Source organism: Salminus brasiliensis, chromosome 1 (assembly GCF_030463535.1).
Source record: "Salminus brasiliensis chromosome 1, fSalBra1.hap2, whole genome shotgun sequence".
Classification (NCBI taxonomy): domain Eukaryota; kingdom Metazoa; phylum Chordata; class Actinopteri; order Characiformes; family Bryconidae; genus Salminus; species Salminus brasiliensis.
Window position 1 is genome coordinate 24,284,925 of NC_132878.1, and position 12,500 is coordinate 24,297,424.

At 41.2% G+C, this 12,500-nt stretch overlaps 10 non-coding genes across 10 annotated transcripts; all 10 read right to left on the minus strand.

Moving 5' to 3' along the window:
• Positions 1-401: 401 nt before the first annotated feature.
• On the minus strand, positions 402-475 carry trnat-agu (transfer RNA threonine (anticodon AGU)). The gene has a single exon. It is a non-coding gene; the product is annotated as a tRNA-Thr (tRNA).
• A 1,057-nt stretch (positions 476-1,532) lies between these two features.
• On the minus strand, positions 1,533-1,622 carry trnar-ucu (transfer RNA arginine (anticodon UCU)). The gene is given in 2 exon segments: positions 1,533-1,568; positions 1,586-1,622. It is a non-coding gene; the product is annotated as a tRNA-Arg (tRNA).
• A 1,548-nt stretch (positions 1,623-3,170) lies between these two features.
• Positions 3,171-3,260, minus strand: trnar-ucu (transfer RNA arginine (anticodon UCU)). The gene is given in 2 exon segments: positions 3,171-3,206; positions 3,224-3,260. It is a non-coding gene; the product is annotated as a tRNA-Arg (tRNA).
• A 406-nt stretch (positions 3,261-3,666) lies between these two features.
• trnat-agu (transfer RNA threonine (anticodon AGU)) lies at positions 3,667-3,740 on the minus strand. The gene has a single exon. It is a non-coding gene; the product is annotated as a tRNA-Thr (tRNA).
• A 1,057-nt stretch (positions 3,741-4,797) lies between these two features.
• trnar-ucu (transfer RNA arginine (anticodon UCU)) lies at positions 4,798-4,887 on the minus strand. The gene is given in 2 exon segments: positions 4,798-4,833; positions 4,851-4,887. It is a non-coding gene; the product is annotated as a tRNA-Arg (tRNA).
• Positions 4,888-6,425: 1,538 nt separating this feature from the next.
• Positions 6,426-6,515, minus strand: trnar-ucu (transfer RNA arginine (anticodon UCU)). The gene is given in 2 exon segments: positions 6,426-6,461; positions 6,479-6,515. It is a non-coding gene; the product is annotated as a tRNA-Arg (tRNA).
• A 1,537-nt stretch (positions 6,516-8,052) lies between these two features.
• trnar-ucu (transfer RNA arginine (anticodon UCU)) lies at positions 8,053-8,142 on the minus strand. Its single transcript is given in 2 exon segments — positions 8,053-8,088; positions 8,106-8,142. It is a non-coding gene; the product is annotated as a tRNA-Arg (tRNA).
• A 407-nt stretch (positions 8,143-8,549) lies between these two features.
• trnat-agu (transfer RNA threonine (anticodon AGU)) lies at positions 8,550-8,623 on the minus strand. The gene has a single exon. It is a non-coding gene; the product is annotated as a tRNA-Thr (tRNA).
• A 2,688-nt stretch (positions 8,624-11,311) lies between these two features.
• trnar-ucu (transfer RNA arginine (anticodon UCU)) lies at positions 11,312-11,401 on the minus strand. Its single transcript is given in 2 exon segments — positions 11,312-11,347; positions 11,365-11,401. It is a non-coding gene; the product is annotated as a tRNA-Arg (tRNA).
• A 406-nt stretch (positions 11,402-11,807) lies between these two features.
• Positions 11,808-11,881, minus strand: trnat-agu (transfer RNA threonine (anticodon AGU)). Its single transcript has one exon. It is a non-coding gene; the product is annotated as a tRNA-Thr (tRNA).
• Positions 11,882-12,500: the final 619 nt, after the last annotated feature.

The window sequence follows — 12,500 nt, forward strand, 5'->3', positions numbered from 1 at the left end:
AGCAAAGGGCGCATTCATGTTTCTGGGACTGAGCATGATCTCGGAACAGCCAAATTACATGGGAAGAGAGAGAGGACTGCTGAGGTTGAATCCAAGATTTGCCTGTTTATTATACAGGAACTTCAGCCAAACAAACATTAACTCCTCATAAACTCCTCGTCCTCGTTTTTCTCTACTTGTACTTTTCCGCCTAGAAATCTTACTGAACAATTTTAATACTTAGAAATAGACTCATGAGGGCACACCAATAGTGAGTGTGTGAGCCTGTCTTTATCTGTGGGAAAAGGAAGAGCGTTTTTAACATCACCTCTGTGGTGAACCAAATATATTTCAGCCCGGTGTCATTAATAGCACTACACACAGGCCAGTTTACTTTCTCTCCTGAAACACAGACCAACATAAGGCACCGCTGGGATTCGAACCCAGGATCTCCTGTTTACTAGACAGGCGCTTTAACCAACTAAGCCACGGCGCCAGACATGCACTGTCACTGGAGCTCTGTGTAAGAGGATCACAGCTCTAATATTTTACTTGGCTTTATTTGAGTGTGTTTAACCAGAAAAGCAGTTAAATGTACACTTCTGCTTTTTCCCCTCAAACATTCAAACATTTTATTTATTATTATTTATTTACAGTGTTTAGCATTATTGTCTCTTTGGCTCCCATTTTTATAATAATAATATAAATAACCTTATGCTATTTTATAAAAGGTGCACTCTGGCATACTGACTATGATGAAATGTTGTCTCATTAGGTCTACCACTATACACTATTACCAACCCCAGACGCTCCAGTTGCAGCTACTAAGCAGCTTATTAAGTGAAGCCATGGACTTCTGAAGTCATGAGTCCTGCAATCAGCTTCACGTCCTTATTGAGAACTAGACCTACTACTAGTGCTGACTGTACTCTATAACAGTGCACTCTAAGCATTAAAGGGGCTGGAAATAGTACTAAGTAGTTAAAATGGTTATTTTACTCATAAGCGTAGTGGAACCTATGAAGATCCATCAACAAAAGCTTTTCTACAGATCTGAGGAACCCCTTTATCCAGGCACAGAAGCATCTGTTAAAGCAGCCTAAGGGTTATTCACACATGAACTATGTTGGTAATGTACTGGGAAACTGTAATGGGTCTTATGCAGGGAAATGACCAGGATTTGTGCTCACGTTTAACCACGACGAGCATTAACTAACAACAGCGGGTTCTCACAAACACACGCTGGCTCACTCCATTACAGACACACATGGTGAGAGTAGTGATGGCTGTAATCCCTCTAGAAATCACATTTATTGTGATGGGTGTATGACCCCTAGATTACTGTACTTATTGTATATCTGCTTTCTTTCTTTTTCAGACGTTGTGTGTTGTGTAATGTCGCTGAATGAACCTGGAGCAGCGTTATTTCACTTCACTGAGTTCTTTATTTCTTTACTTCTTTACGGTGGAAAGGACAGTGAAGCCTCTTGAACTTAACTTTTTTGTTGTTGCTGCTAGAAAGGGGTTTTTCTCATCCACTGCCAAAAACACTGCGACTCTGGTGGGACTCGAACCCACAACCTTTGAATGGCCTCAACCCTGAGCCTAGAAGTCCAATGCGCTATCCATTGCGCCACAGAGCCAGTAGGAGCGAAGGGCGCATTCATGTTTCTGGGACTGAGCATGATCTCGGAACAGCCAAATTACATGGGAAGAGAGAGAGGACTGCTGAGGTTGAATCCAAGATTTGCCTGTTTATTATACAGGAACTTCAGCCAAACAAACATTAACTCCTCATAAACTCCTCGTCCTCGTTTTTCTCTACTTGTACTTTTCCGCCTAGAAATCTTACTGAACAATTTTAATACTTAGAAATAGACTCATGAGGGCACACCAATAGTGAGTGTGTGAGCCTGTCTTTATCTGTGGGAAAAGGAAGAGCGTTTTTAACATCACCTCTGTGGTGAACCAAATATATTTCAGCCCGGTGTCATTAATAGCACTACACACAGGCCAGTTTACTTTCTCTCCTGAAACACAGACCAACATAAGGCACCGCTGGGATTCGAACCCAGGATCTCCTGTTTACTAGACAGGCACTTTAACCAACTAAGCCACGGCACCAGACATGCACTTTCACTGGAGCTCTGTGTAAGAGGATCACAGCTCTAATATTTTACTTGGCTTCATTTGAGTGTGTTTAACCAGAAAAGCAGTTAAATGTACACTTCTGCTTTTTCCCCTCAAACATTCAAACATTTTATTTATTAATATTTATTTACAGTGTTTAGCATTATTGTCTCTTTGGCTCCCATTTTTATAATAATAATATAAATAACCTTATGCTATTTTATAAAAGGTGCACTCTGGCATACTGACTATGATGAAATGTTGTCTCATTAGGTCTACCACTATACACTATTACCAACCCCAGACGCTCCAGTTGCAGCTACTAAGCAGCTTATTAAGTGAAGCCATGGACCTCTGAAGTCATGAGTCCTGCAATCAGCTTCACGTCCTTATTGAGAACTAGACCTACTACTAGTGCTGACTGTACTCTATAACAGTGCACTCTAAGCATTAAAGGGGCTGGAAATAGTACTAAGTAGTTAAAATGGTTATTTTACTCATAAGCGTAGTGGAACCTATGAAGATCCATCAACAAAAGCTTTTCTACAGATCTGAGGAACCCCTTTATCCAGGCACAGAAGCATCTGTTAAAGCAGCCTAAGGGTTATTCACACATGAACTATGTTGGTAATGTACTGGGAAACTGTAATGGGTCTTATGCAGGGAAATGACCAGGATTTGTGCTCACGTTTAACCACGACGAGCATAACTAAAAACAGCGGGTTCTCACAAACACACGCTGGCTCACTCCATTACAGACACACATGGTGAGAGTAGTGATGGCTGTAATCCCTCTAGAAATCACATTTATTGTTATGGGTGTATGACCCCTAGATTACTGTACTTATTGTATATCTGCTTTCTTTCTTTTTCAGACGTCGTGTGTTGTGTAATGTCGCTGAATGAACCAGGAGCAGCGTTATTTCACTTCACTGAGTTTTTTATTTCTTTACTTCTTTACGGTGGAAAGGACAGTGAAGCCTCTTGAACTTAACTTTTTTGTTGTTGCTGCTAGAAAGGGGTTTTTCTCATCCACTGCCAAAAACACTGCGACTCTGGTGGGACTCTGGTGGGACTCGAACCCACAACCTTTGAATGGCCTCCATCCTGAGCCTAGAAGTCCAATGCGCTATCCATTGCGCCACAGAGCCGGCAGGAGTGAATGGCGCATTCATGTTTCTGGGACTGAGCATGATCTCGGAACAGCCAAATTATATGGGAAGAGAGAGAGGACTGCTGAGGTTGAATCCAAGATTTGCCTGTTTATTATACAGGAACTTCAGCCAAACAAACATTAACTCCTCATAAACTCCTCGTCCTCGTTTTTCTCTACTTGTACTTTTCCGCCTAGAAATCTTACTGAACAATTTTAATACTTAGAAATAGACTCATGAGGGCACACCAATAGTGAGTGTGTGAGCCTGTCTTTATCTGTGGGAAAGGAAGAGCGTTTTTAACATCACCTCTGTGGTGAACGAAATATATTTCAGCCTGGTGTCATTAATAGCACTACACACAGGCCAGTTTACTTTCTCTCCTGAAACACAGACCAACATAAGGCACCGCTGGGATTCGAACCCAGGATCTCCTGTTTACTAGACAGGCACTTTAACCAACTAAGCCACGGCGCCAGACATGCACTGTCACTGGAGCTCTGTGTAAGAGGATCACAGCTCCAATATTTTACTTGGCTTCATTTGAGTGTGTTTAACCAGAAAAGCAGTTAAATGTACACTTCTGCTTTTTCCCCTCAAACATTCAAACATTTTATTTATTATTATTTATTTACAGTGTTTAGCATTATTGTCTCTTTAACTCCCTTTTTTATAATAATAATATAAATAACCTTATGCTATTTTATAAAAGGTGCACTCTGGCATACTGACTATGATGAAATGTTGTCTCATTAGGTCGACCACTATACACTATTACCAACCCCAGACGCTCCAGTTGCAGCTACTAAGCAGCTTATTAAGTGAAGCCATGGACTTCTGAAGTCATGAGTCCTGCAATCAGCTTCACGTCCTTATTGAGAACTAGACCTACTACTAGTGCTGACTGTACTCTATAACAGTGCACTCTAAGCATTAAAGGGGCTGGAAATAGTACTAAGTAGTTAAAATGGTTATTTTACTCATAAGCGTAGTGGAACCTATGAAGATCCATCAACAAAAGCTTTTCTACAGATCTGAGGAACCCCTTTATCCAGGCACAGAAGCATCTGTTAAAGCAGCCTAAGGGTTATTCACACATGAACTATGTTGGTAATGTACTGGGAAACTGTAATGGGTCTTATGCAGGGAAATGACCAGGATTTGTGCTCACGTTTAACCACGACGAGCATTAACTAACAACAGCGGGTTCTCACAAACACACGCTGGCTCACTCCATTACAGACACACATGGTGAGAGTAGTGATGGCTGTAATCCCTCTAGAAATCACATTTATTGTGATGGGTGTATGACCCCTAGATTACTGTACTTATTGTATATCTGCTTTCTTTCTTTTTTAGACGTTGTGTGTTGTGTAATGTCGCTGAATGAACCTGGAGCAGCGTTATTTCACTTCACTGAGTTCTTTATTTCTTTACTTCTTTACGGTGGAAAGGACAGTGAAGCCTCTTGAACTTAACTTTTTTGTTGTTGCTGCTAGAAAGGGGTTTTTCTCATCCACTGCCAAAAACACTGCGACTCTGGTGGGACTCGAACCCACAACCTTTGAATGGCCTCAACCCTGAGCCTAGAAGTCCAATGCGCTATCCATTGCGCCACAGAGCCGGCAGGAGTGAACAGCGCATTCATGTTTCTGGGACTGAGCATGATCTCGGAACAGCCAAATTACATGGGAAGAGAGAGAGGACTGCTGAGGTTGAATCCAAGATTTGCCTGTTTATTATACAGGAACTTCAGCCAAACAAACATTAACTCCTCATAAACTCCTCGTCCTCGTTTTTCTCTACTTGTACTTTTCCGCCTAGAAATCTTACTGAACAATTTTAATACTTAGAAATAGACTCATGAGGGCACACCAATAGTGAGTGTGTGAGCCTGTCTTTATCTGTGGGAAAAGGAAGAGCGTTTTTAACATCACCTCTGTGGTGAACCAAATATATTTCAGCCCGGTGTGATTAATAGCACTACACACAGGCCAGTTTACTTTCTCTCCTGAAACACAGACCAACATAAGGCACCGCTGGGATTCGAACCCAGGATCTCCTGTTTACTAGACAGGCACTTTAACCAACTAAGCCACGGCGCGAGACACGCACGTTCACTGGAGCTCTGTGTAAGAGGATCACAGCTCTAATATTTTACTTGGCTTCATTTGAGTGTGTTTAACCAGAAAAGCAGTTAAATGTACACTTCTGCTTTTTCCCCTCAAACATTCAAACATTTTATTTATTAATATTTATTTACAGTGTTTAGCATTATTGTCTCTTTGGCTCCCATTTTTATAATAATAATATAAATAACCTTATGCTATTTTATAAAAGGTACACTCTGGCATACTGACTATGATGAAATGTTGTCTCATTAGGTCTACCACTATACACTATTACCAACCCCAGACGCTCCAGTTGCAGCTACTAAGCAGCTTATTAAGTGAAGCCATGGACCTCTGAAGTCATGAGTCCTGCAATCAGCTTCACGTCCTTATTGAGAACTAGACCTACTACTAGTGCTGACTGTACTCTATAACAGTGCACTCTAAGCATTAAAGGGGCTGGAAATAGTACTAAGTAGTTAAAATGGTTATTTTACTCATAAGCGTAGTGGAACCTATGAAGATCCATCAACAAAAGCTTTTCTACAGATCTGAGGAACCCCTTTATCCAGGCACAGAAGCATCTGTTAAAGCAGCCTAAGGGTTATTCACACATGAACTATGTTGGTAATGTACTGGGAAACTGTAATGGGACTTATGCAGGGAAATGACCAGGATTTGTGCTCACGTTTAACCACGACGAGCATTAACTAAAAACAGCGGGTTCTCACAAACACACGCTGGCTCACTCCATTACAGACACACATGGTGAGAGTAGTGATGGCTGTAATCCCTCTAGAAATCACATTTATTGTTATGGGTGTGTGACCCCTAGATTACTGTACTTATTGTATATCTGCTTTCTTTCTTTCTTAGACGTTGTGTGTTGTGTAATGTCGCTGAATGAACCTGGAGCAGCGTTATTTCACTTCACTGAGTTCTTTATTTCTTTACTTCTTTACGGTGGAAAGGACAGTGAAGCCTCTTGAACTTAACTTTTTTGTTGTTGCTGCTAGAAAGGGGTTTTTCTCATCCACTGCCAAAAACACTGCGACTCTGGTGGGACTCGAACCCACAACCTTTGAATGGCCTCAACCCTGAGCCTAGAAGTCCAATGCGCTATCCATTGCGCCACAGAGCCAGTAGGAGCAAAGGGCGCATTCATGTTTCTGGGACTGAGCATGATCTCGGAACAGCCAAATTACATGGGAAGAGAGAGAGGACTGCTGAGGTTGAATCCAAGATTTGCCTGTTTATTATACAGGAACTTCAGCCAAACAAACATTAACTCCTCATAAACTCCTCGTCCTCGTTTTTCTCTACTTGTACTTTTCCGCCTAGAAATCTTACTGAACAATTTTAATACTTAGAAATAGACTCATGAGGGCACACCAATAGTGAGTGTGTGAGCCTGTCTTTATCTGTGGGAAAGGAAGAGCGTTTTTAACATCACCTCTGTGGTGAACTAAATATATTTCAGCCAGGTGTCATTAATAGCACTACACACAGGCCAGTTTACTTTCTCTCCTGAAACACAGACCAACATAAGGCACCGCTGGGATTCGAACCCAGGATCTCCTGTTTACTTGACAGGCACTTTAACCAACTAAGCCACGGCGCCAGACATGCACTTTCACTGGAGCTCTGTGTAAGAGGATCACAGCTCTAATATTTTACTTGGCTTCATTTGAGTGTGTTTAACCAGAAAAGCAGTTAAATGTACACTTCTGCTTTTTCCCCTCAAACATTCAAACATTTTATTTATTAATATTTATTTACAGTGTTTAGCATTATTGTCTCTTTGGCTCCCATTTTTATAATAATAATATAAATAACCTTATGCTATTTTATAAAAGGTGCACTCTGGCATACTGACTATGATGAAATGTTGTCTCATTAGGTCTACCACTATACACTATTACCAACCCCAGACGCTCCAGTTGCAGCTACTAAGCAGCTTATTAAGTGAAGCCATGGACTTCTGAAGTCATGAGTCCTGCAATCAGCTTCACGTCCTTATTGAGAACTAGACCTACTACTAGTGCTGACTGTACTCTATAACAGTGCACTCTAAGCATTAAAGGGGCTGGAAATAGTACTAAGTAGTTAAAATGGTTATTTTACTCATAAGCGTAGTGGAACCTATGAAGATCCATCAACAAAAGCTTTTCTACAGATCTGAGGAACCCCTTTATCCAGGCACAGAAGCATCTGTTAAAGCAGCCTAAGGGTTATTCACACATGAACTATGTTGGTAATGTACTGGGAAACTGTAATGGGTCTTATGCAGGGAAATGACCAGGATTTGTGCTCACGTTTAATAACGACGAGCATTAACTAACAACAGCGGGTTCTCACAAACACACGCTGGCTCACTCCATTACAGACACACATGGTGAGAGTAGTGATGGCTGTAATCCCTCTAGAAATCACATTTATTGTGATGGGTGTGTGACCCCTAGATTACTGTACTTATTGTATATCTGCTTTCTTTCTTTTTCAGACGTTGTGTGTTGTGTAATGTCGCTGAATGAACCTGGAGCAGCGTTATTTCACTTCACTGAGTTCTTTATTTCTTTACTTCTTTACGGTGGAAAGGACAGTGAAGCCTCTTGAACTTAACTTTTTTGTTGTTGCTGCTAGAAAGGGGTTTTTCTCATCCACTGCCAAAAACACTGCGACTCTGGTGGGACTCGAACCCACAACCTTTGAATGGCCTCAACCCTGAGCCTAGAAGTGCAATGCGCTACCCATTGCGCCACAGAGCCAGTAGGAGCGAAGGGCGCATTCATGTTTCTGGGACTGAGCATGATCTCGGAACAGCCAAATTACATGGGAAGAGAGAGAGGACTGCTGAGGTTGAATCCAAGATTTGCCTGTTTATTATACAGGAACTTCAGCCAAACAAACATTAACTCCTCATAAACTCCTCGTCCTCGTTTTTCTCTACTTGTACTTTTCCGCCTAGAAATCTTACTGAACAATTTTAATACTTAGAAATAGACTCATGAGGGCACACCAATAGTGAGTGTGTGAGCCTGTCTTTATCTGTGGGAAAAGGAAGAGCGTTTTTAACATCACCTCTGTGGTGAACCAAATATATTTCAGCCCGGTGTCATTAATAGCACTACACACAGGCCAGTTTACTTTCTCTCCTGAAACACAGACCAACATAAGGCACCGCTGGGATTCGAACCCAGGATCTCCTGTTTACTAGACAGGCACTTTAACCAACTAAGCCACGGCGCCAGACATGCACTTTCACTGGAGCTCTGTGTAAGAGGATCACAGCTCTAATATTTTACTTGGCTTCATTTGAGTGTGTTTAACCAGAAAAGCAGTTAAATGTACACTTCTGCTTTTTCCCCTCAAACATTCAAACATTTTATTTATTAATATTTATTTACAGTGTTTAGCATTATTGTCTCTTTGGCTCCCATTTTTATAATAATAATATAAATAACCTTATGCTATTTTATAAAAGGTGCACTCTGGCATACTGACTATGATGAAATGTTGTCTCATTAGGTCTACCACTATACACTATTACCAACCCCAGACGCTCCAGTTGCAGCTACTAAGCAGCTTATTAAGTGAAGCCATGGACCTCTGAAGTCATGAGTCCTGCAATCAGCTTCACGTCCTTATTGAGAACTAGACCTACTACTAGTGCTGACTGTACTCTATAACAGTGCACTCTAAGCATTAAAGGGGCTGGAAATAGTACTAAGTAGTGAAAATGGTTATTTTACTCATAAGCGTAGTGGAACCTATGAAGATCCATCAACAAAAGCTTTTCTACAGATCTGAGGAACCCCTTTATCCAGGCACAGAAGCATCTGTTAAAGCAGCCTAAGGGTTATTCACACATGAACTATGTTGGTAATGTACTGGGAAACTGTAATGGGTCTTATGCAGGGAAATGACCAGGATTTGTGCTCACGTTTAACCACGACGAGCATTAACTAACAACAGCGGGTTCTCACAAACACACGCTGGCTCACTCCATTACAGACACACATGGTGAGAGTAGTGATGGCTGTAATCCCTCTAGAAATCACATTTATTGTGATGGGTGTATGACCCCTAGATTACTGTACTTATTGTATATCTGCTTTCTTTCTTTTTCAGACGTTGTGTAATGTCGCTGAATGAACCTGGAGCAGCGTTATTTCACTTCACTGAGTTTTTTATTTCTTTACTTCTTTACGGAGGAAAGGACAGTGAAGCCTCTTGAACTTAACTTTTTTGTTGTTGCTGCTAGAAAGGGGTTTTTCTCATCCACTGCAAAAAACACTGCAACTCTGGTGGGACTCGAACCCACAACCTTTGAATGGCCTCCATCCTGAGTCTAGAAGTCTAATGCGCTATCCATTGCGCCACAGAGGCGGTAGGAGTGAATGGCGCATTCATGTTTCTGGGACTGAGCATGATCTCGGAACAGCCAAATTACATGGGAAGAGAGAGAGGACTGCTGAGGTTGAATCCAAGATTTGCCTGTTTATTATACAGGAACTTCAGCCAAACAAACATTAACTCCTCATAAACTCCTCGTCCTCGTTTTTCTCTACTTGTACTTTTCCGCCTAGAAATCTTACTGAACAATTTTAATACTTAGAAATAGACTCATGAGGGCACACCAATAGTGAGTGTGTGAGCCTGTCTTTATCTGTGGGAAAAGGAAGAGCGTTTTTAACATCACCTCTGTGGTGAACCAAATATATTTCAGCCCGGTGTCATTAATAGCACTACACGCAGGCCAGTTTACTTTCTCTCCTGAAACACAGACCAACATAAGGCACCGCTGGGATTCGAACCCAGGATCTCCTGTTTACTAGACAGGCGCTTTAACCAACTAAGCCATGGCTCCAGACATGCACTGTCACTGGAGCTCTGTGTAAGAGGATCACAGCTATAATATTTTACTTGGCTTCATTTGAGTGTGTTTAACCAGAAAAGCAGTTAAATGTACACTTCTGCTTTTTCCCCTCAAACATTCAAACATTTTATTTATTATTATTTATTTACAGTGTTTAGCATTATTGTCTCTTTGGCTCCCATTTTTATAATAATAATATAAATAACCTTATGCTATTTTATAAAAGGTGCACTCTGGCATACTGACTATGATGAAATGTTGTCTCATTAGGTCGACCACTATACACTATTACCAACCCCAGACGCTCCAGTTGCAGCTACTAAGCAGCTTATTAAGTGAAGCCATGGACTTCTGAAGTCATGAGTCCTGCAATCAGCTTCACGTCCTTATTGAGAACTAGACCTACTACTAGTGCTGACTGTACTCTATAACAGTGCACTCTAAGCATTAAAGGGGCTGGAAATAGTACTAAGTAGTTAAAATGTTTATTTTACTCATAAGCGTAGTGGAACCTATGAAGATCCATCAACAAAAGCTTTTCTACAGATCTGAGGAACCCCTTTATCCAGGCACAGAAGCATCTGTTAAAGCAGCCTAAGGGTTATTCACACATGAACTATGTTGGTAATGTACTGGGAAACTGTAATGGGTCTTATGCAGGGAAATGACCAGGATTTGTGCTCACGTTTAACCACGACGAGCATAACTAAAAACAGCGGGTTCTCACAAACACACGCTGGCTCACTCCATTACAGACACACATGGTGAGAGTAGTGATGGCTGTAATCCCTCTAGAAATCACATTTATTGTTATGGGTGTATGACCCCTAGATTACTGTACTTATTGTATATCTGCTTTCTTTCTTTTTCAGACGTCGTGTGTTGTGTAATGTCGCTGAATGAACCAGGAGCAGCGTTATTTCACTTCACTGAGTTTTTTATTTCTTTACTTCTTTACGGTGGAAAGGACAGTGAAGCCTCTTGAACTTAACTTTTTTGTTGTTGCTGCTAGAAAGGGGTTTTTCTCATCCACTGCCAAAAACACTGCGACTCTGGTGGGACTCTGGTGGGACTCGAACCCACAACCTTTGAATGGCCTCCATCCTGAGCCTAGAAGTCCAATGCGCTATCCATTGCGCCACAGAGCCGGCAGGAGTGAATGGCGCATTCATGTTTCTGGGACTGAGCATGATCTCGGAACAGCCAAATTATATGGGAAGAGAGAGAGGACTGCTGAGGTTGAATCCAAGATTTGCCTGTTTATTATACAGGAACTTCAGCCAAACAAACATTAACTCCTCATAAACTCCTCGTCCTCGTTTTTCTCTACTTGTACTTTTCCGCCTAGAAATCTTACTGAACAATTTTAATACTTAGAAATAGACTCATGAGGGCACACCAATAGTGAGTGTGTGAGCCTGTCTTTATCTGTGGGAAAGGAAGAGCGTTTTTAACATCACCTCTGTGGTGAACGAAATATATTTCAGCCTGGTGTCATTAATAGCACTACACACAGGCCAGTTTACTTTCTCTCCTGAAACACAGACCAACATAAGGCACCGCTGGGATTCGAACCCAGGATCTCCTGTTTACTAGACAGGCACTTTAACCAACTAAGCCACGGCGCCAGACATGCACTGTCACTGGAGCTCTGTGTAAGAGGATCACAGCTCCAATATTTTACTTGGCTTCATTTGAGTGTGTTTAACCAGAAAAGCAGTTAAATGTACACTTCTGCTTTTTCCCCTCAAACATTCAAACATTTTATTTATTATTATTTATTTACAGTGTTTAGCATTATTGTCTCTTTAACTCCATTTTTTATAATAATAATATAAATAACCTTATGCTATTTTATAAAAGGTGCACTCTGGCATACTGACTATGATGAAATGTTGTCTCATTAGGTCGACCACTATACACTATTACCAACCCCAGACGCTCCAGTTGCAGCTACTAAGCAGCTTATTAAGTGAAGCCATGGACTTCTGAAGTCATGAGTCCTGCAATCAGCTTCACGTCCTTATTGAGAACTAGACCTACTACTAGTGCTGACTGTACTCTATAACAGTGCACTCTAAGCATTAAAGGGGCTGGAAATAGTACTAAGTAGTTAAAATGGTTATTTTACTCATAAGCGTAGTGGAACCTATGAAGATCCATCAACAAAAGCTTTTCTACAGATCTGAGGAACCCCTTTATCCAGGCACAGAAGCATCTGTTAAAGCAGCCTAAGGGTTATTCACA